The sequence below is a fragment of the Vicugna pacos genome, unplaced genomic scaffold, assembly GCF_048564905.1.
Source record: "Vicugna pacos unplaced genomic scaffold, VicPac4 scaffold_103, whole genome shotgun sequence".
NCBI classification, from domain to species: Eukaryota; Metazoa; Chordata; class Mammalia; order Artiodactyla; family Camelidae; genus Vicugna; species Vicugna pacos.
In genome coordinates, this window is record NW_027328783.1 from 382,992 (window position 1) to 403,667 (window position 20,676).

At 33.9% G+C, this 20,676-nt stretch overlaps 1 long non-coding RNA gene across 2 annotated transcripts in view; it reads right to left on the minus strand.

The window, feature by feature from the left end:
- Window positions 1–20,359, minus strand: part of LOC140694765 (uncharacterized) — a 36,677-nt gene extending 16,318 nt beyond the window's left edge. The window contains exons 1-3 of one of the 2 annotated variants that reach the window (XR_012070386.1): window positions 20,250–20,359; window positions 18,517–18,773; window positions 9,915–9,985 (exon numbers count right to left, since the gene is read on the minus strand). This is a non-coding gene — a long non-coding RNA (uncharacterized lncRNA). Of the gene's footprint in view, window positions 1–9,914; window positions 9,986–18,516; window positions 18,774–19,711; window positions 19,971–20,249 lie in introns of those variants that run through there. The other variant, XR_012070387.1, reaches the window with a different exon arrangement.
- Window positions 20,360–20,676: the final 317 nt, after the last annotated feature.

The following is a 20,676-nucleotide window of genomic DNA, read 5'->3' on the forward strand; positions in this document are numbered from 1 at the left end:
TTTTGTTCTTCTTTTTCCAGTGCATTCTGCTGGTGGTTTAAATTTTTTTTGAAATTGTTCTTCTTTTTGTGGAAGGCCTGTATTGCTGTAAAGACCCCTCTGAGCACTGCTTTTGATGTGACCCATAAATTATGTGTGGTATTGCTTTCATTTTCTTCTGTCTCAAAGTATTTTTCATTTCAGCTATGATTTCTTCATTGACCCATTGGTTTTTTATTAACATATTTTTTAATCTCCGTGTTTTCCTTTTGTTCCCCTTTGTTTCTCTGTTGTTGATTTCTAGCTTCATGGGTTTGTGGTCTGTAAAGATGCTTGAGATAATTTCTATCTTCTTAAAATTGCTGAGGTTTCTTTTGTGCCCAAGTATATCATGAATCCTGGAAAATGCCCCATGTGCACTTGAAAAGGCTGTATATTCTATTTTTTGTGGTTGCAATGCTCTGAAAATATCCACCAAGTGTAATATTTCTACTGTATTATTTACCTTCTCTGATGCCTTATTCATTTTCTGTCTCAGTGATCTTTCCAGTGATGTTAATGCAGTGTTGAGTTCTCCAACTATGATTAGATTCCCATCACTATCCCCCTTTATATCTGTAAGTAATAATTTTATGTACTTAGGTGCTCCTTTTTTTCATGCATATGTATTAACGTGTGGGCTATTCTCATTTTTTAATCACTCCTTCAATCATTATAAAAAGTCCTTTTTTATCTTTCTTTATGGCCTTTGTTTTAAAGAATATTTTGTCTGAAATCAGTACTGTAACACCTGCTTTTTTGGATTTCCTATTTGAATGTAATTCCCTGTTCCATCCTTTCACTCTCAATGTATATGTGTCCTTCTATCTGAAGTGGTTCTCTTGTATGCAGCATATTGAAGGTTCGTGCTTCATTATACAGCATGCCACTCTTTGACTTTCTACTGGAGCATTTATTCCATTAACATTTACAGTAATCAATGATAGGTTTCTGTTTATTGCCATTTTTACCTTATCTTTGCTGTTGATTTGTTATTTCCTCTTTGTTCATATCACCTTCCTTTTATGGTTTGGTCATTTTCCTTTGTATTTTCATGAATTTTATTTTGTTTTAGTGACTCCCTGATATGTTTTAGTCTTGTTGTCACCCTTCATTATAAGTCTTTTAGACCATTATTATAACTGCTTTTATTAAACTGATAGTAACATGATCTCAATCCCATTTAACCAAAAACAAAAGAATTTTTAAAGACTAAAAAAAAAATGTTCTATTTTCCTGCTTCCCTCTCCGACTCTCAATGATTTGGATATCTTATTTTAAAATTTTGTGCATATTTTATTTGTAATTCATGAGTTATCACGTTTCCAGCTGTGAATTTCACATTTCTGAAGCATCCTGCTTCTCTTCTATTTAGAGTAGACTTTTCAATATTTCTTCTAGCATGGGTCTAGTGTTGCTAAACTCTTGAAGCATTTTCTTGTCTGTGAAATTCTTTATGTCTCCTTCTACCAAAAAGGATAGACTTGCTTATTAAAGTATCTTAGGGTATATCTTTTTTCACTCAGGCCTTTGAATATATCTTTCCACTCCCTTCAGGCCTGTAGTACTTGTGTAGTGAAATTAGCTGGGAGAGTTATGGGGATTCCCTTGTATCTCACTCTTTGCTATTTTCCTGCTGCCTTTAGGATCATTTCTTTATCCTTGGCTCTGGCCATCTTAATTATATGTCTTGGTGTGGGTATATTTGTGTTCTTCCTGTTTTGGACACTCTGAGCTTACTGTACCTGAGTATCTGATTCCTTCTTTATGTTTGGGAAGTTCTCAGTCATGAATTCTTCAAACGGCTTTGCAATCACCTTTGATCTTTCCTCCCCTTCTTGGACTTCTATCATACCAAGATTGGCATGCTTTTAATATCCCATAGATCTCATGCATTTTTCATTTGTTTCTCATTGTTTCTCTTGTAGCTATTCTGATTGTGTGCTTTCTATTGTCCTGTCTTCTAAGTCACTAATTCTTTCCTCTGCATTGTCTAGTCAGCTTTGTGATGCTTTTATATCATTCCTCATCTCAGTCAATGGGTTTACTAATTCTACTCGGCTCTTCTTTATACCTTTCATTTCATTTTAAACATATTTTATATCTCTAAACACTATCTTTAATTTCCTTCAATAATAAGATCACTATTTTTTTGAAATTTTGATCTTGTAGGATATTGATGTCTATTTCACTGATCATTAATTCAGGGGATATCTCTTGTTCTTTTAATTGTGAATGGTTTCTCAGCTTCTTCATCTTGCACCTACCTCTCTGGCACTGTGATTTATGGAGTATCAGTTATCTACTGCGGTCCTAAAAGAGTTTATCTACCTAATACCTATGTAGTAATACAAGTTAGAAAATGGAAAAAAGAGAGAGAGAGATGAAGAATTTTAAAGAAGGGAGAACAAAAGCTTTGAAGACATTGTATAATGAATAATAGAAAAGCAAGTTGAAGCAGAAATCTGATAAATAATAATAATAAAAATATTTTTAAAAATTTCAAAGGGATTTAAATGGGGGTATATATAATTGCATAAGAAGTAAAAATTAGGAGGGTAATGGAAAATGGAATAGGTAAAACAGATTAAAACTTGGGGGTGGTCAGTGTCCTCCTGGAGACTGTGAAATTTTTCTGTATTCATCCTGTTTTGGAATCTCAGCCTGCTGTTTCCTGAGACCCTCCATTGGAGCCCTCATCTGTGGTGCTCCCAGGGCATGTCGGCAAGCAGATAGCTCCTAAACCCAACACTGGGTCAGGTTCAGCTCTCTTTACTATGGGCTGGCTTATCACTGCCCTGCCCTGATGCTGCAGTCACATGTTGCAGACTGACAAGGCAGGATTGGGCATCACAACCTTTCCCAACACCATGGTCAGGGGCTGCATTCCAGCCCAAAATGTAGGGGGCCACATGCACCCTCAGGGTGCCGGTCACTCTGCTGCACTGTGACACTGTACTTTCTGCCTCGGGTTTGCACAACAGAAGTGGGCTCAGGGTAGACTGAGTATCTGCCCTGTCCCTGTTCTGGGCCAAAATCCAGCTCCTTGTTTGTCTTGGTGGACAAGATCTCTGAGAAACCAGGACAGTAGTATCCTATCTGCTTCAGGCTGTAGGCAAGTCTCCATCTGGCTCTTGAGGCATCTAGGTTCTTAGGTGTAGATGCAGGTTTTGCCCCCACTGTCACCTGGGTGCAAAACACCAGAGGTTATGGTGGCTGTGTCTTAGCCCCAACTCTCTTCACCTAGAACTTTTTGCAGATTTCCAGAGATGGGGATAGTACCCGTCCCCCCAAAAGGGCACATCTGCCCTGTCGTTTTATGGAAGTCCCAGGTTGTTCTGCCCTTTGCACCCACAGCAATGGCACAAAGCCTTTTCCATTCCACTGGGATGCCTCAGTGCAGCCATCCCCATCTTCCTCCCAGCTCGGGCAGCAAGGCCCTGTCCCCTGCATCTGGGGTGCATTTTTGGCTGTGTTTCAGAGTGATCCTCTGTGCCTGTTAACTTAGAATTGTCAGTCAAATTATACTTTGTATAGGTCAAACCTTGGAGGCTCCCCTTCCGTCCTGCCAAACTCTAAGTTGTAGAGGGGAGATACAGTGAATGAGCACCAGTCCTTCTTTGCTGCTCCCTCCCCATGGGATCTGTCCCACTATGTTTTGCCTTTTCTTCTTTCTTTCTTCATTTCTCCTACCAGATTTTTCGCACCTTTATCTATTGAAGAGGACAATGTTCTGGCAGAGTTTTGCAGGTCCTCTGGTTAGCTGAGTGGGTCTGTGGATGTGAGTCTTGGTGCATTTGTGTGAAAGGGTGAGCTACGGGCATCCTTCTGCTCTAACATCTTTGCCTCCCCACCAAAAAAGTCTCACTTTATGGTGGAAGATAAACATAGTCTGGAAATAAATGGAAATGATATTCCCTGGAAATGACAAGAAAGTGCAGATTGCAATGCTCAACTCATAGGAAATACATTTTAAAATAAGGGCCAAAATGAAAGAAACATGAGATTATATAAAGAAAAAGAGATCAATAAAAAAATAGGGTATTACACTCATTAAATTATATATGGACCCAACACCATAGATCCTATGTATAAAAAGAAATTTTAGTAGACAACAAAGAATTAATTCATTATAAAACAATAATAGCAGATGAGTTTAAGACCTTATTATAATGATGGCCAGATCATCCAGAAAGAATATCTGTAAGAAAACAGAGGTCTTAATAGCATATTAGATCATTTGAACCTAACTGAAATGTTAGACACTGCATCAGAAAAGCAGAACACATAAACTTTTCAAGTGTGCACAGGATGTTGTCTAAGGAATTAACCACACATTATGTCATGAAATGAGCCTCAGGAACTTTAAGCAAATATAGATTACAGCAAGTATCTTTACATACACAAAAGTATGAAACTATGAATCAACTGTAGAAAGAAGAATAGGAAAAGCACAAACATGAGGTCAAACCACATCCTTTAAAAAAATAAAATAAAACATGTTCAATGATGAAATCAAAGAGGTAATAAAATCATACCTGGAGACAAATTACAATGACAACACAGCTTCATAAAATGTATGGGTTGCAGCAAAGACAAATCTAAGAGGGAAGTTGAGAAGAAGCCAGGGCTTCTACAAGGAACAAGAAAAACCTCATAGAAAGGACAAAGCATACCACCAAAAATAACAAGAAATAAAAGAAACAAAACCCAAAGGCAATAGAAAGAGAAATTTTTAATGATTAAGTTGAAAATAAATAAAGTAAAAGTTGAAAAATAAATTACAATTCATATCATCAACATCTTTAATTTTTCTTAAAAATTTAACAAACATGTAAGCATTTAGCCAGGCTTATCAAGAAATACAGAGACTGGACCAAAACAAAATAAGAAATGAAAGAGTAGAAATAACATCTGATATTTCAGAAATACAAAAAAAAAAAACGGTTATGAAAGCACTATGAGCTTTTACATGACAACAAACTGGACTACCTAAAAGAAATGCACAATTTTCTAGAAATGTACAGCCTGCCAACAGTGAAGTAAGGGAAAACTGAGAACTTGAAAAGAGCAATCAGTATAAGTTAAATAAAATCTGTAATTTTAAAAACACCCCTTGAACAAAATGCCTGGATGCATTCCCTAAAACCACTTTCCCCCCAACTATTTTAAAAAATGAAGATAGAAGGAAAATTCCCAAAGTTATTCTATGAGGCCACCATTACACTGATAACAAAACCAGTCAAAGAAAATACCAAAAAAAAATGAAAATGAAAATCCAATATCCTAGATGAATATATATTCAAAAATCCTCAAAAAACATCAACAAATTAATCCAGCAATACATAGAAAAGATTATACATTATGATCAGTTGGATTCCTTCCAGAGACACAAGGATGGTTCAACATACACAATTCAATCAGTATGACAATTATCTAATAAAGGAAGGACAATATTCACAAGACCATGTCAATACACAAAGAAAAAGCACATGAAAATTCAACATACATTAACCTTCAGAACTCTCATGAAAGTGAGTAAAATGGGAACATCTCTCAACATACTAAAGGCCATTTATAACAATTTATAATACTCAGGGGAAAGGCTGAAAGCCTTCTGGGTAAATTCGGGAACAAGACAAGGGCTCCTACTGTCACCACTTGTGTTCCACACTAATACAAGAAAGGAAGAGGAAAAGAAAAAAAGTAAAAGAAACGCAAAATGGAAAAAGAGGCCAAATTTTCACCAGTACTGATGGCATAAAAATCTACATAGAGTGTCCTAAGGGCTCCACACTGACTATTATGAACAATAAATAATTTCATTAAGGGAGCAGGGTACAAGATTAACGTAAAAAAGTCTCTTGCATTTCTACACATTAATGAAGAGATACCATAAAATGGACATTGAAAGCAATAATGTTTAAAACCCCATTCCCCAGAATATTTTGGATTAAATGTAGCAACATATGTGAAATATCTACACACTGAAAATTACACAACATTGACAAAGAAATTAAAAATGTTTCAAAGAAATGGAAAGATGTCTTGTGCTCTTGGATTGAAATGTTTCAAAGAAATGGAAAGATGTCTTGTGCTCTTGGATTGAAAGATGTCTTGTTAACATGGCCGTACTACACAAAGAAACCTACAGATCAAGTGCAATTCTTGTTATGAAGCTGTAGTATTTTCTACAGAACCAGAAATTAAATAACTCTAAGTTTTACATGAAACCATTAAAAATTGCCAAAATGATCTTGAGGAAAACAACATATCTGGAGGTATAACCCTCCCGGACACCTTACTATACTACAAACCTACAGTAATAAAAACAGTATGGCATTGGGAAAGAGATATAATCAATTAGAAACAGATAGAGAGCCTAGAAATAATTCCACACACCTATGAGCAATGAATCTATGATAAAAGAGGCAAGAGTACACAATGGAGAAAAGACAGTCTCATCAATGGATGGTGTTGGGATAGCTGGACATCTACATGTAAAACAGTGAAATGAGAGCATTCCCTGACATCATATACAAAAATAAACTCCAAGTATATTAAGGACCTAAATATAAGACCTGATAATATAAAACGTCTAGAAGGGAATGTAGGTGAAACCCTATTGGATATATATCATAGGAATATTTTCTTATATCAATCTCCTAAGGCAAAAGAAATAAAAGCAAAAATAAGCAAGTGGGACCTAAACAAACTTGAAAATTTCTGCACAGCTAAGGACAATATCAATGAAGTGAAAACACTGCCTGTGTAATAGGAGAACATATTTGCAAACAATGCAAGTGACCAGGGGTTAATAGATGTATGTTAATAGATGTAAGATGTATTTAGATTACACAACACAAGGTGAAAAACAAAAACCCAATCAATAACAAGAGCAGAGTACCTGAGTTAATATTTTTCCAAAGAAAACTTACAGATGAGTAACAGGCAAGTGATAAAATTGCTCAACATAACTAATTATTAGGTAATTGCAAATCAAAACTGAAATGAGTTATCACTTCACATAGGTCAAACGGCTATTATCAAAAAGTCTACAAATAGTAAGTGTTGGAGATGATGTTGTGGTAACAAATCTCTTGTATACTCTTGGCAGGAATGTAAATTGCTACAACTTCTATGGAAAACAGTATTCAGATTTCTTTAAAACCTAAAAAGTTAACTACCATATGACCCAGTAATGACTCTCATAGAAAAAATCTGGGGAAACACCCTAAATTGAGAGGAACCAATGTTCCCAATAGCAGTGTTTATAATATACAAGACAGGGAAGCAATCCAAGAGTCCACAGTAGACTATGGACTTAAGAAGATATGATGTTTCTATAAATATGCCATAGAATATTACTCAGTGATGAAAAAGTATAACACTATGTTATTTCAGCACCATGAATGAACCTAGTAAATATTGTGCTTAGTGAAGTAACTTAGAAAAAGACAAAAGAATATAACATAATTTATATGTGGAATATAAAGAATAACAATTATCAGTTTACATCAATCTATAGCTATCTTTTGATAGATGACAGATAAATAGATGGACAGATACATACATACATGGTAGATAGATAGATAGATAGATAGATAGATAGATAGATAGATAGATAGATAGATACATGGATAAATAGACAGAGACATGATGGAGAGGTAAAGAGATTAGATAGACAAGACTTAAGCAGGCTCAAAGATATGGGAAAATATTTATGTTTACCAAAGCGGAAGGAAAAGAGAATTTAATGGTAGGACATTGACAGATACAAACTAGTATAAATAAAGGAGAGAAGCAACAAGAATAATCTGCATAGGTCAGGGAATTATACACAATGGCTTAAAATAATTGTATGTTACAATCATTTTAATAATTCATAATGCAATAAAATCTACAAACTGGTAAAAATAACTATGCTTTACTTCTGAAACTACACAATATACTACATCTACTGTACTTCAATTAAAAATAAAACATCTCATGTGTAATTTAGTCCTTTAACAGCTGATAGAAGCTTCCTTAAATATTATTTTATTTTTAATCTTTACCTTTTATGATTACTGTTTCAATTTATTTCTTTTACTGCTATGAACATGTAACCAGTTTGAAGTATCTATATTTATTGCAACTGATTTCCTATTTTTCTCTCTTTAATCCATATATTATAGTAGCATTTAAAAACATACCCAAAGAAACAGTTGCAAATTTCTCGTGGTCTCTCCTTAGCATTTTGGTCAATGTTTTGCATATTTTTGCCATTTTATATTTCTTGGAAAGCTTCTTTTTTACACCTATTATAAGTTATCTCGGTTGTTTATTTTACCTCATTCAGGTATTGTTTGTCTGTTAAAGTCTTTATTTTCACTGTATCTCTAAGTGATAATTGTGTAAGTATTAATGGGTGAGACATTTTGTATTTTAGTATTTGAAAATGTAATTTTATTTACCCTTGGCCTATGTTTTCTTCTCAGAAATCTGCTGATAGCCTAATGGGGGTTCATTTGTAGATTATCATAACTTTTTTGGATGCTTTTAAAATTTTACTCTGTCATTGACTTGCCAATTTGCATATGACGTATCTTGAAGGAGGTCCCTTTTTCTTATAGTTATTGGTGTTGGCTCACGGACATGTATATCAGCTTCTTACACAGGTTCGGAAATTTATCAACTATTACTTCTTTAAATAAACCATTAGCTGCCTTCTAAATTTCTTCTCCCTCCAGGATTCCAGTCTAATGTGTACTTCCTGAAGAAGTCTGATGGCTATTGTAGAATTCCCTCACTTTTTAATATCTTGAATCTCTGCCCTCTCCTATCATTTCTAGTTTTGTATTGGTGAGTTTGCTAATCTCTCTTCCACAAAGACAGTCTACTTCCAATGCTTTCTGTTGCTTTCTTCATCTCATTTATTAAATTCTCCTGGTCCTCCAATACTATTTGGTTATTTTATAGATTCAGTCTCTTTGATAATGTATTCCTTATCATCATTTCATTTATTCCTGAGCTCACTAAACTGCTTTCTTAGTTTTGTTTTTTGTATTGAGATTCTGTATGACACCTATTTGGATTCTCTATTAGTAATGTGGCAATATACCATGACTTTAAGTTTGTTTGCTGCAGGGTTGACATTGTGTGTGTGTGTGTGTGCAGTTGCATGTGCGTGTTTGACTGTGTCTGTGTCGGTGACTTTGTGTGTCTATCTGTGTGTGTGCACGCCCTATAATGTTACTGTGATTTGTCATGGTCTTGATAAGTTATTTCTCTGATGACACTAAATAACAGATTTTGAGTTGGAGTCCTTGTTTTTGTTTTCTGGTTGTTTGCAATATTGCACAGATTTTGTTTTACTTACCTGAGCTACCTGTGATAATATTTCAAACTGGCACTTTCCAGTCACTATTTTCTGGATAAAGATATGTTTTCATTGTCACTTCTTAGACTTCTCTGGTAGTTAATGCCACTCTTGTCACTGGGACTGTGAACCCTTCCTTTTATTTGATATCCCTTGAAACTCAGTGTACTCAGTGAGGAAACATGTAAAGACAGGTGGGTATTTGGAATCAGGCAAGTGCCTTTGCCATGTCCAGTATTGCAAGGTAACATGTCTCCACCACTGTGAATGGGGAGTAGGGACAGTGTCATGAATGTCTGAGCGTCTGAAGGATGGAAATTCTGTCTCCATTGTGGGTCCCTCCTAATTACATGTGACCATGAGCACTGGTGAAGTTGGAGGTCGAATCTGTGCAAACCACTGTGACTCTGTTTCTACTGGGTTCTCTGAACTTGTGGACTAAGATATCTTAGTCAGTGGGCCTTGGTTGCAGACACTAAATCTGCTCTTCCCTTAGTTCAGCCTCATTTGTGTATTTTAGTCCATCAAACTTTACCTGTTCACATGCCTTCTGGATTATTGCTTTGTGTTGTAGTTATTTTTCTTCAGATGTGAATGCTTTACTGACTGTAGATGTAAGGGGAGAGACAAAAATAATTTAAACTTATGTCACTTTTTAAAGCATATACTTTTTCAAATGAAAGCTTAAATTCTACTAAGGACATTATAAGAACAGTAAAGAAAGTGAACAAATCACATCCCTTAATATCATAGAACTACAAAATATTTTGTTTTTCCTGGGGTTTTTCTTCAATGTTTTTTACACCCACATACACATTTTACTATAATATATCCATATAACATCTTTAAAATCAATTAAATTATTAAAATATTTCTCTGTGCTGTAAATATAGCCCTTTTGGTTTTCTAATTTATTACCAGTATCTTGCACATTTCTGTCTTCTCCATCGTTCTTCCCTGTCCCCACAGGAAACCACTACTTGGTACACTACACATATATACGTGATTCTGTTTCTGTTTTTTTATGATTATTTCTCTTATATCTTTATTTTCCTCATTTAAGTGACAACATAGTGTGTTTGTCTCTGTATGACTTATTTTACTATGTGCAATAATCTCTGGGTCCACTCACATATTTCCAAATTGTAGAGTTTTATTTTTTAATATGACAATGACTTAGTATTTATTATGTTATCTATATCTCACATCTACTTGAGCCAATCATCTGTTGATAGGCAGTTGAGTTGTGCTTCTATCCTTGGCTACTATAAATGATGATGTTAAGAACTCTGTGGGTAATTTATCCTTTAAAGTTAATGTTTTCATTTTTATCAGATTTATAACAAAAACTGGAATTGTGGCTACATATAATGTTTCTATTTCTAGTTTCCTTAGCACTGTCCACACTTTTATAATAGTGGATGCATCAATTTATATTTCCACCAACAGTGCACCTGGGTTCCCTCTTATTGATATTCTTATTAATATTTGTCATTTGTAGAGTTTTTATTAAAAGCCGTTTTGGTTGTTGTGAGATTATGTTTCATTCTGGTTTTGATTTTTAATTTCCTAATGAATAGCAACAATATGTTTCTTTTTATGTGCATGAAAATCATCCACATGTCTGTTTTTGAAAAGTTTCCATGAAGATCCTTCAACTGTTTTTAAGTTGGGGTCTTTGTTTATTAAATATTTTGTCTAATATGCTATATATATATTATGAATATTAACATCTTGTTGGTCTCATTGTCTGAAATTTTTCCTTCTATTCTGTCTGATATCATGTCTTGTTGAAGGTTTCCTTTGCTCTGGAAAAGGTTTTGCACATCAGACATATACAAGAATTAGAATCCCTGTGTCACATAATACATCTATTTTTTCCTCAGTAAACTAAAAACTGTAATTGTTAGTTTTCCTTTATGCTTGAAATTTGAAGACAAATCAAAAATAAACATTGCTATGATTTATCTCAGAGTCACTTCTGCTCCTGTTCTTGGTCAGAAATTGTATAAATTTGTGTTTACATTTGGGAAATTAATCCATTTTTACCTCATTTTTTATACTTTGGAAGGAAGTGCTCTTACATCTTCATTTTACATGTACTGTCTACTTTTCTCAGAACTACTTGTTGAAGAGACTGCCTTTTTTCCATTGTATACTCTTGCCTCCTTCATTGTAGACTAATTGACCTTAGGTGTGCGGGTTTATTTTTGGACTCTTTATTTTGTTCTACTGATCTATGTGTTTCTTTAAGTACCATATTTTGATGTATTGATTGCTGTAGCTTTGTAGTATGTTATAAAGTCAGGGAGGGTAATGCCCACAGTTTTGTTCATTTTTCGAAATACTTTTAGAAAATTTGGGTCTTTCAGATTTATGTATAAATTTTAGTATTATTCTCCTTGTTTTTTGAAGAAACTTATGGATTCTGTGAGAATGAAAATTTGCTAAAAGAAAAAACCTGAGAAAAATACTAAAGTGTGGAGGATAAATCATGCAATATTAACAACAAATGGATTGCTGAATAATTGAAAGAAAAAATATATATAAAACATGACAACCAAAACAAAATCCATGGGGTATAGCACAAGCAGTATTAATAGGGATAATTATAGCAAAATAATCCCACTTATACAAATAGGAAATATCTCTCTCTTATAAAATATAGTTACCAGCAAATGTTGTAGAAAATAATAAACAAACTTTTTGCTAGAAGGAAAGACAGCTGAAAGGACAGAACATAATTAAATAAAATAAAGATTAAAATAGAAACATATAATCAAACTAAATAATGCCTTTTGAAAGATAAATAAAGTTGATAAACTTTAACCATACACAAGAGCAAAAAAGATAGTTACAGATTAATAAGCTCAGAGATGAATGAAAAGTTACATCTTATTTCAAAGAAATACAAAGCATCATAAGATGATACAACAAATTATATGCCAATAAAATGGAAAGCCTAGAAGAAATGGACAATTTCTTAGAAAGAACTAATCTCCAGAATGGAATGAGAAAGAAAATATGAACAGATTATCACTAATGAAATTGAATATGTAATTAAACCAAATCTTCCAAGAAACAAAATTACAGGCCTACACAGATTCTCAGGTGATTTCTGCCAAACATTTTGAGAAGAGGTTTCACCTATACTTCACAGAGTATTCCAAAAATTTCGAGAGGAAGGAAGGCTTTCTACCCCACATTTCTGTATCACACCACTAGTAAAACTGGAACAAATACCTCAAAAAATTAGAGATTAAATACTACTGATAAACATAGATGCAAAATCATCACTAAATTGTTAGCAAATCAAACAATATTTTCAGAGGATTATACAATATGAATAAGTCCATTTTTTTCTAGGGATGCAAAATTGATTAAATACCCACAAATTAATCAGTATGATACACCACACTAACAACCTGAAGAATAAAAATTATATGGTCACATCAATAGAATCATAAAATGTTTTGACAAATTTGGTATCTTTTTAAGAATATATTTCTCCTCAAAGTGGGTATAAAGAAACATACCTCAACATAGTTAAGGTCATATATGACAAGAACTCAGCTAACATGACACTCACTGATTAAAAGCTGAAAGCATCCCCAATAAGAGAAGGAAGAAGACAAGAATGCTCATTCTTACCACTTTTATTCAGTATAGTACTGGAAATTCTAGCCATAGCTATCCAAAATAAAAGTAAATAAAATATAACTAATTAAGAAAAGGAGTAAAAGTATCTGTTTGCAGATGAAATACTTTAAACAGAAATCCTAAAAATGGTGCCACAAAATTTCTAGGAGTTATCAACGCATTTGGTAAAATTTCCGAATGTAAAATTAACATACAGAAAACTTGCATTTCTACACACTAACAACAAGCTAATAGATAGAGAAAGTGAGAGAAATATCACTTTTACAGCTGGATTACAAAAAACAAAAAAAAATCAAGAAATGTTTCCAACCAAGGAGTTAAAAGACCTGTTCTCAGATAACTGTATAATATTTACAAAAGAAATTGAAGATAATGCAAACAGATGAAAGGATATACTGTGTTGGTAGATGAGGAAATAAATTCTTTAAATGACAGTACTAGCCAAGAAAATAAACAAATTAAATTCAGTGCCTATCAAAATACCAAGGGCATTTTCAGAATTTACAATAAATAAATCTAAAATTTACATGTAAACACAAAATAGTTGAAATCAATTAAAAAAAAGAAAGAAAAGAAAACAAACTAAAAACACAAACGCTTTGACAAAGAACTAAGAGGGTATATCACTGTCCCTCATTTTAAACTACAATTAAAAGCTACAGAATTAAAAGAATATGGTAGTGGCACAGAACAAACAGAATAATGGAACACAAAGAATGCTTCAAAATGAAATCAGACACTTATGGTCATTTATCCCATTACAAAAATTGAATATACAGTGGGGGAAAGGCAACCAACCGATCAACATCACTAACCATCAGAAAAATGCAAGTCCAGAACACAATGAGATTTTATGTCACTCCTGTCAGAATGACTATTATCAAAAAGATAACAAACATAAGTGTTCATGAGGATGTAAGAAAAACAACCATGATGCACTGCTGGAGTGAATGTAAATATGTGCTGCCACTGTGGAAAACAACATGGAGATATATCTGAAAATTAAAAATGAAATATATACCAACATTTCCATATCTGGATAATTATTTCAAGAAAATGATAACACTAATTAGAAAAGATAAATTCAAACCTATATTTACTGCAACATTATTCACAATAGACAGGATATAGAAGCATATTTATTGCTCATCAATAGATGATTGATAAAGAACATGTGTGTTTATAGTATATATATCTACCCAACTTAAATGCAGATTTATCAATATTTATATATACATACACACAATATATATTTATATGCACTATATATATGCACACACACACATAAAAATACAATGAGTTATTACTCAGCTCTAAAAAGAATAATTTCTTGTCATTTGCAACAAATTCGTAGATCAAGAGGGTAATATGCTAAGTGAAATAAGTCAGAAACAGAATGACAAATGCTGAATGATTTTACTCATATGTGGAATTTAAAACAAATGAACATAACAACACAGAAAAGGAGTTATAGTTATAGAAAGCAACAGGTTGTTCACAAGAAGGAGGGAAATGGGGTAAGGAAAAGAAAAAGTTGAGGGAAATTAAGAGAGAAAATTTTCCAATTGCAAATTAAATGAGTCAGGGACAAGAAATATACTGTATGGGTATTAGTAATTAACAATAAAACTTCTTTACATAGCAACAAGTCATAACTAGGTATATTCTGGTGAGCAGCTTGAAATGTATTAAAAACTGCAAACAGTATGTTGTGTAAGAGAAACCAACACAGTGTTTAGATTAAAGTACACTTCAAAAACAAGGAAACATTTTTATAGAAAAAAATTAGACTTGCAGTCAACAGAGGCAGAGGTTGGGAAAGGAGAATTTGATTAATGCACTCAAAATCTACAAACCTCCAGCCATAAAATAAACGTGTTGTAAGGATGTCCCATAGTAAAATGAAAATTACAACTAATAGTGCTTTATGTGCTAAATGAATGTTGTTAAGAGAGTAGACCATAATGTTTCTCATCACAACCAAAAGACAAGTTGTATTTCTTTCAAATTGTATCTAAAAGAGATAATGAATTCTCCCTAAAGTTGCTATGATATTTATTTCATGATACTTGTAAATCAAATCACTATCCTGTGCACCTAAACTTACACAATGTTTTATGCCTATTATATCTCAAAAAAAAGTGGAAGAAAAAATGGAAAACCAATGGTCATTTTTTCCCATGTCATTTCTCATGATTGTTTTTGCAGCAAGAAATCTTGAGTCATGATATACTTATCCTAGGTAAAAATACTAACAAATAAGTGATTCTAATAAATTATACATAAAGATACTAATAAAATTAGTGTTTTGTCATGCCTTAAACTTTCTTCATGTTAAAAGCCCACTGCTTCTGTAGGCAACAAAATATCACTCTGTATATTCATCTAAGATTAGAGAATGGAAACAAATGGTAACCCTGGCTGCTTTTGCTGTGAGTGATAAAGTTCACTGTCTCTTACCGAAATTCTCATCTCCACGACAGCATCTGTAATAAAGGAACCTGCTGGGTTGCTAAAAATCTCAGCATGGTAAAATCTCAGAACTCCTACAATTCTTAACTGTTTTGCAATGGGAATGCAATACTGACTAAGACTTGATTTTGGATAACAATGTGGTGTTTTCTCATGGTTGCAACAGGGGATGTGAGGATAATCCCTGTGATCCACAACAAACATTTTCGCTCAAGTGCTGGGCAAAGAACTGTAAAGGTTCTGCATTATTAGGACTGAGGACTGCTTTCAAAATGATGACTACGCTCACTCTATTCCAGGTAGTCCAAGGAAAGAAAGGTTATTGCAATTTCTAGTTGAACGGGAATAAGTCAGTGGCTCAGTTGCTATAAATAAGACAACGGCTGTTCAAAGCCATAATAAATTGTGTCAACAATGAGAATAAGACAAAAAAAATTAGACATAAGCTTAAATTAAAAAGGAGACACAGTCCTGTGCTGGGCTCTGGGGACAGGAAAATGTATATACCTCAGTCCAATTCAAGGATTCATTATAATGGCCCTAATATCAGCTTGGGATTCAATGAACAGGTAACAATTAGTATACTGGGAGAAATAAAAACTACCTATCCCTGATTGGAAGGAAATCTGGTGGCTCAATGAAACTCTTAACTCACAGAGATTCTGCTAGATGCAGAGGAATAATTCACTGATGACTCAAATAAGACAAACAGTTGCTGCTTAACAATCCATTTTCACACACACACACACAATGGTAGACATATTTGTTGTACTTAGTGGGAAGAATTCAGTGGGCAGGTCTCAGATAATAGTTTTCAAACACCAGACTACTTTTCTACTTTTGCCAATAGTCTAGCTTTTGCAAGGTAGAATACTACAGATGGACAAATAAACAATATTCTTATTTAGGATTTCTAATTTTGAAAGTAAACTGTAGCTTTTCACTTTTCATTATAGAACCTTGTTAATATGATCGTGGTAAGAACCACTGTCTGATAAGAGAGCTGGAAACTAGCTGCTGAACCAGCCCATCTGAACCCCAGACTGCTAATGTAAGCAAAAATATAGCCACCATCAGAGTTGAGCTCACAAACTTAAAAGCTTGAAATTTCTGTTGTAGGAAAAACCACTGCTGTCCAGACAAAGTTCTCCTGCTGCAAATGGGCTATTTTCTTCTCTTGGTAAATTTCATATTGGTGGGATGTTGCTACAGCTTACCCTGGCCCATTTGCCTTTTCTCCAGATTATCAAAGGCTTTCTTCACAACTGGTGACGCATTTTCAGGACTGAATCTTGCCATTTCAGTCTTATCAGCTGACACTGACTGCATGATTATGAGCAGAAGCCTTAGGCTCCCTGAACTTGCCTACAATTTTTCCAGCATTTCAGGGCATTTCACATTCTGAAAATGCTTCACCTTTAATTTTAAAATAATGGGAAAAAGTCAGAGTCTTCCATGAATATTTTATATTTCTAATATCTGCAGAAATTTGGTGTTCTTGCAGTTAGATAAATCTTTAATTCCACTACCCTCACTTCCTCCTACTCCACACATTTTAGATTGCAATTGGGTTACTGAATATGACCACTCCAACCAACAGGCTAGTACCTCTAAGATGCTTCCTGTGTGAAAGTTAGAAGGGGCACAATTTATGTGGGGTGTATAAACATACATTAAATATTTGCAATGGCACTGTCTCTTCTGTGTAAATTTCTGATTCTAAGAAGTAAATTATTTAGAAGTCAGTATAGTTATTGGTAAGGGGAAGAGAATCAGCTATTTTGGGGTGGGTGGGTGATGAAGAGACAGGAAAAATTCCAGCAAATGGGAATGGAATGCTTTAGGCCTCTGGAGGCATGAATTAAGAAGAAAATAATACTTTTTCTCCTGTACCTACTTCCACTTACTCTCTTGAGTTACTAGTCCTTGGACTATGAAAAGAACTAGTTTGTGGTGAAGAGTAAAGACCATAACGAAATATTTTGAAAACCATGAGAGTTTTATTGTTTCAGGAAAGTAGATTTTGCTTAAAGTCAACATGTATTTTTCGTTCACTAAATAGTAAAATTCATCCTTTGGCATGTGCTGTGCTTACTTTGCTGGTATACAAGTTAGACAAGGAAAGTGGGATAGACAGAAAACATCTGGAGGAGGTGGTTTCTGTGCTGAGACTGGAAAAGTGTAAGTAGGTAAAAGGAGGACACACAACTTCCAAGGATGAGCTGGAGCAAAAGTGGTGAGGTTGGAGCTAAAATAGTTGACAAGCATTTGCCTGGATGTATCTCCAGATACAGTGAAACATTAAGATATGCCAAGGTAGTCAGATGCCAATTTATAAAGAACTGACTAAACTAAGTTGAGTTTGTGGGCTTAGAGTTGGAAAAGCATTAAGTGCCACCCTGAGGATGTAAGCTGGCCTTTGGCTGGAACAGAAAAGCAATATAAATTATTGACTATAAAATATAGTGTAGAATCTTGAGGGCAGGGAATGAAAGCACCCATTCGAATGCTTTGAGAACAGCGCAAAGAAGACCATTGATAAAATTACTTCTTAAATTCTACCACGTGCTGAATGTGCCATCTGAGACTACATCATGTGAACTTTATGATTCCAGGGATGACATAATAGAGACCATGATCCCTGGGCCGGTACCTGCATTTATCTCCTGTTCCAACCTATCCTAACTTAACACTTTTAATACTTTCCAGTATGAACCAGAAACCATTTAGTACTTTTCCCACTCTCCATGTTTTAGTCTTATTCCAAATTCTTCCATTTTCTCTTCTTCCTTACAAGAAATTATTTAAATTTACTCCCATATTGTTTCATCAAATGATCATATCAAATATCTCTTTTTTTTTAAATGGTAACTTACTCCCCATTTAACTCTTAATTCTATTAAAAAATAAAAGGAAAATACAGCTACACATCTATGTTTATCGTTCAAACAAGAAATTGGCAGATATTTGTCGACATTTTTCAACATCATTTTAATCTTTGTTACCTGTATAATATGGTAATCCTGTGGTAGATCAGTTGTAATTAGGATGACGTTCATAAACTGAAGATGGCTGATGAGTTGGCCTTGAAAGAGAGGTAGCTGATGTATCAGCTATCACTGGCACTAGAATCCGTGGGTTGCTCCCAGGTTGAAGTTTATAAAAACGACCTTCATTGGCAGATATGTTGTGATATGTATTTGGAAAAGTATAAGGCTCCACCATCAGTCCAAAATAATTGCTCTGTATGGGAGACAATATGCTGTACAGGGAAGTAGAATATTTAGTTTTAATGAAGTTCACAACACGGCCATTTGCTTCAGTTTAGCTGCATTGATAGTGCCAGTGGACAGTGGTCAACTCATTTAAAATAGCACGTTGATCCACTGCAATTTGTTCTGTTGGTCTAACTGACCTTGATGATGGAGGAGAAAAATCACCTCTGATAAGGGTAGTTGTATCACCAATTATCTGGGTGGTAGAGGGCCTTCTTATTAGAGGCATGTTAAAATTTGCAGTAGGTTAAAAAGCACTTTCTCCACTAGCGTTAGCCACAAAACCAGAATTATGATTATCCACATTACCCCCTGCTTTAAAGTGCTTCTTTTTGAAATCTTCAGCCAATGAAGATACCAGAGAATCATTTTTAATCCCAACTCTTCTATTTACTCTAAGTAAAATCTGGGGACAGCCTCATTTAAAATTTGGATTATGATAGAACTGCAGCTACAACCAAAGGTGAAAATTTTTAGTAATATTTTAAATCAAAATACAAGCCAAAAATTAGCCTAACCTGTAAATCCTCAGATTTCACGTTTACAATGCAAAGATAATATCATCAAAATATGAACATTGCTGACGATATTTTTAAGTTTCTTGTTTGGAAACTACACATTTATATAGAATAGTCATCAAATTTAAGAAGGTAGTATTTGCAGTAATGGTTTATGCCACGTTTTAAAAGCAGCATTAATACCTTTATTTTGATTTCTGTTAAGATTCAGAGTTTCAAGCAAAGTTTCTCATAATTTTGATTTCTTAAGGTACTGTCCTCATTTTTTAGAAAAAATAAAGTATTTTAGCCTTAGTAGTTTAATACAATTTTCAAAATCTATCTTAACATTTATATTACCATAGGATGATGTACAGAATAAAATTTTATATATAAGTTACCAAGTGATATATAAAATTTCTGTATACCTTTCTTAAAACAGAGACTTCTTTTTCTTTTGCCAGAAAGTCAACTAGACAAGCAGATCTTTGAAAATTCTGCTGCACTTTACCAAACCCATAAAGGTTAAGCTGTCTAACTAAACTTTTCATACTTCCAATTTGAAATATTCTGAAAGGGGGCTTTCTTTCCAAAACTTCCTTCTTAAAGACATCTTCATCAATCACTATGGAAGGTCCATTATCACCCCACCAGATGGATTTAAGTTTGTCACTCGCACCTTTTTTCCAAAGTTTTCTTGGAAATGACAGAGAACGAAAATCATTATCTTCATCTGGTTCAGAGACACAATGTATGTAACATGGTCTTTTAATCAAGCATCTTTCAGACAAATACTGAACAGCATTTTCTTCAATCATAGTCTTCAAGTCCAAGTCCACAAGGAATGTTTGATTACACAATAGAGATCTACCGGGGTTTCCTGAACCAATTGGTCCATCTTTATGAGACACAACTTGAATTTCTGAAGAAAAATATGCCATCTAAAGTAACTTTATCTACAGCTACCTTTTTATTCTGCATGATTTTGAGCACTGCATCTTCAAATGCTGCTTTGGTAGGCCTGCACAGATAAACTGCTAGGCCATCACAATGGTTCTCAACCTGAGTAGCTGTGACATAACAAAACGACTGGTCTCCTAGCAACTCAAGTGTAATGTTCAGTCAGTGTTTACTTCTCATTTATCCAGTTAAAATGAAACATGTAGGATGTTTATTTTTATAGTGTGATCTGCAAATATTATCCACACAAAATCTTTTTAATAATTTAATTTTGGGGTTTATGAAATAAAACCAATATCCATCCTTTTGTACATAAATTTACACCAGATTGGGGAACAGAGTATAAATAATGCAGAAAATATATAAAATAATTTTAAATTTTGGAATTTACAGTGAAAACTGTTTAAAACCTCTACATAAAATTTATAACACT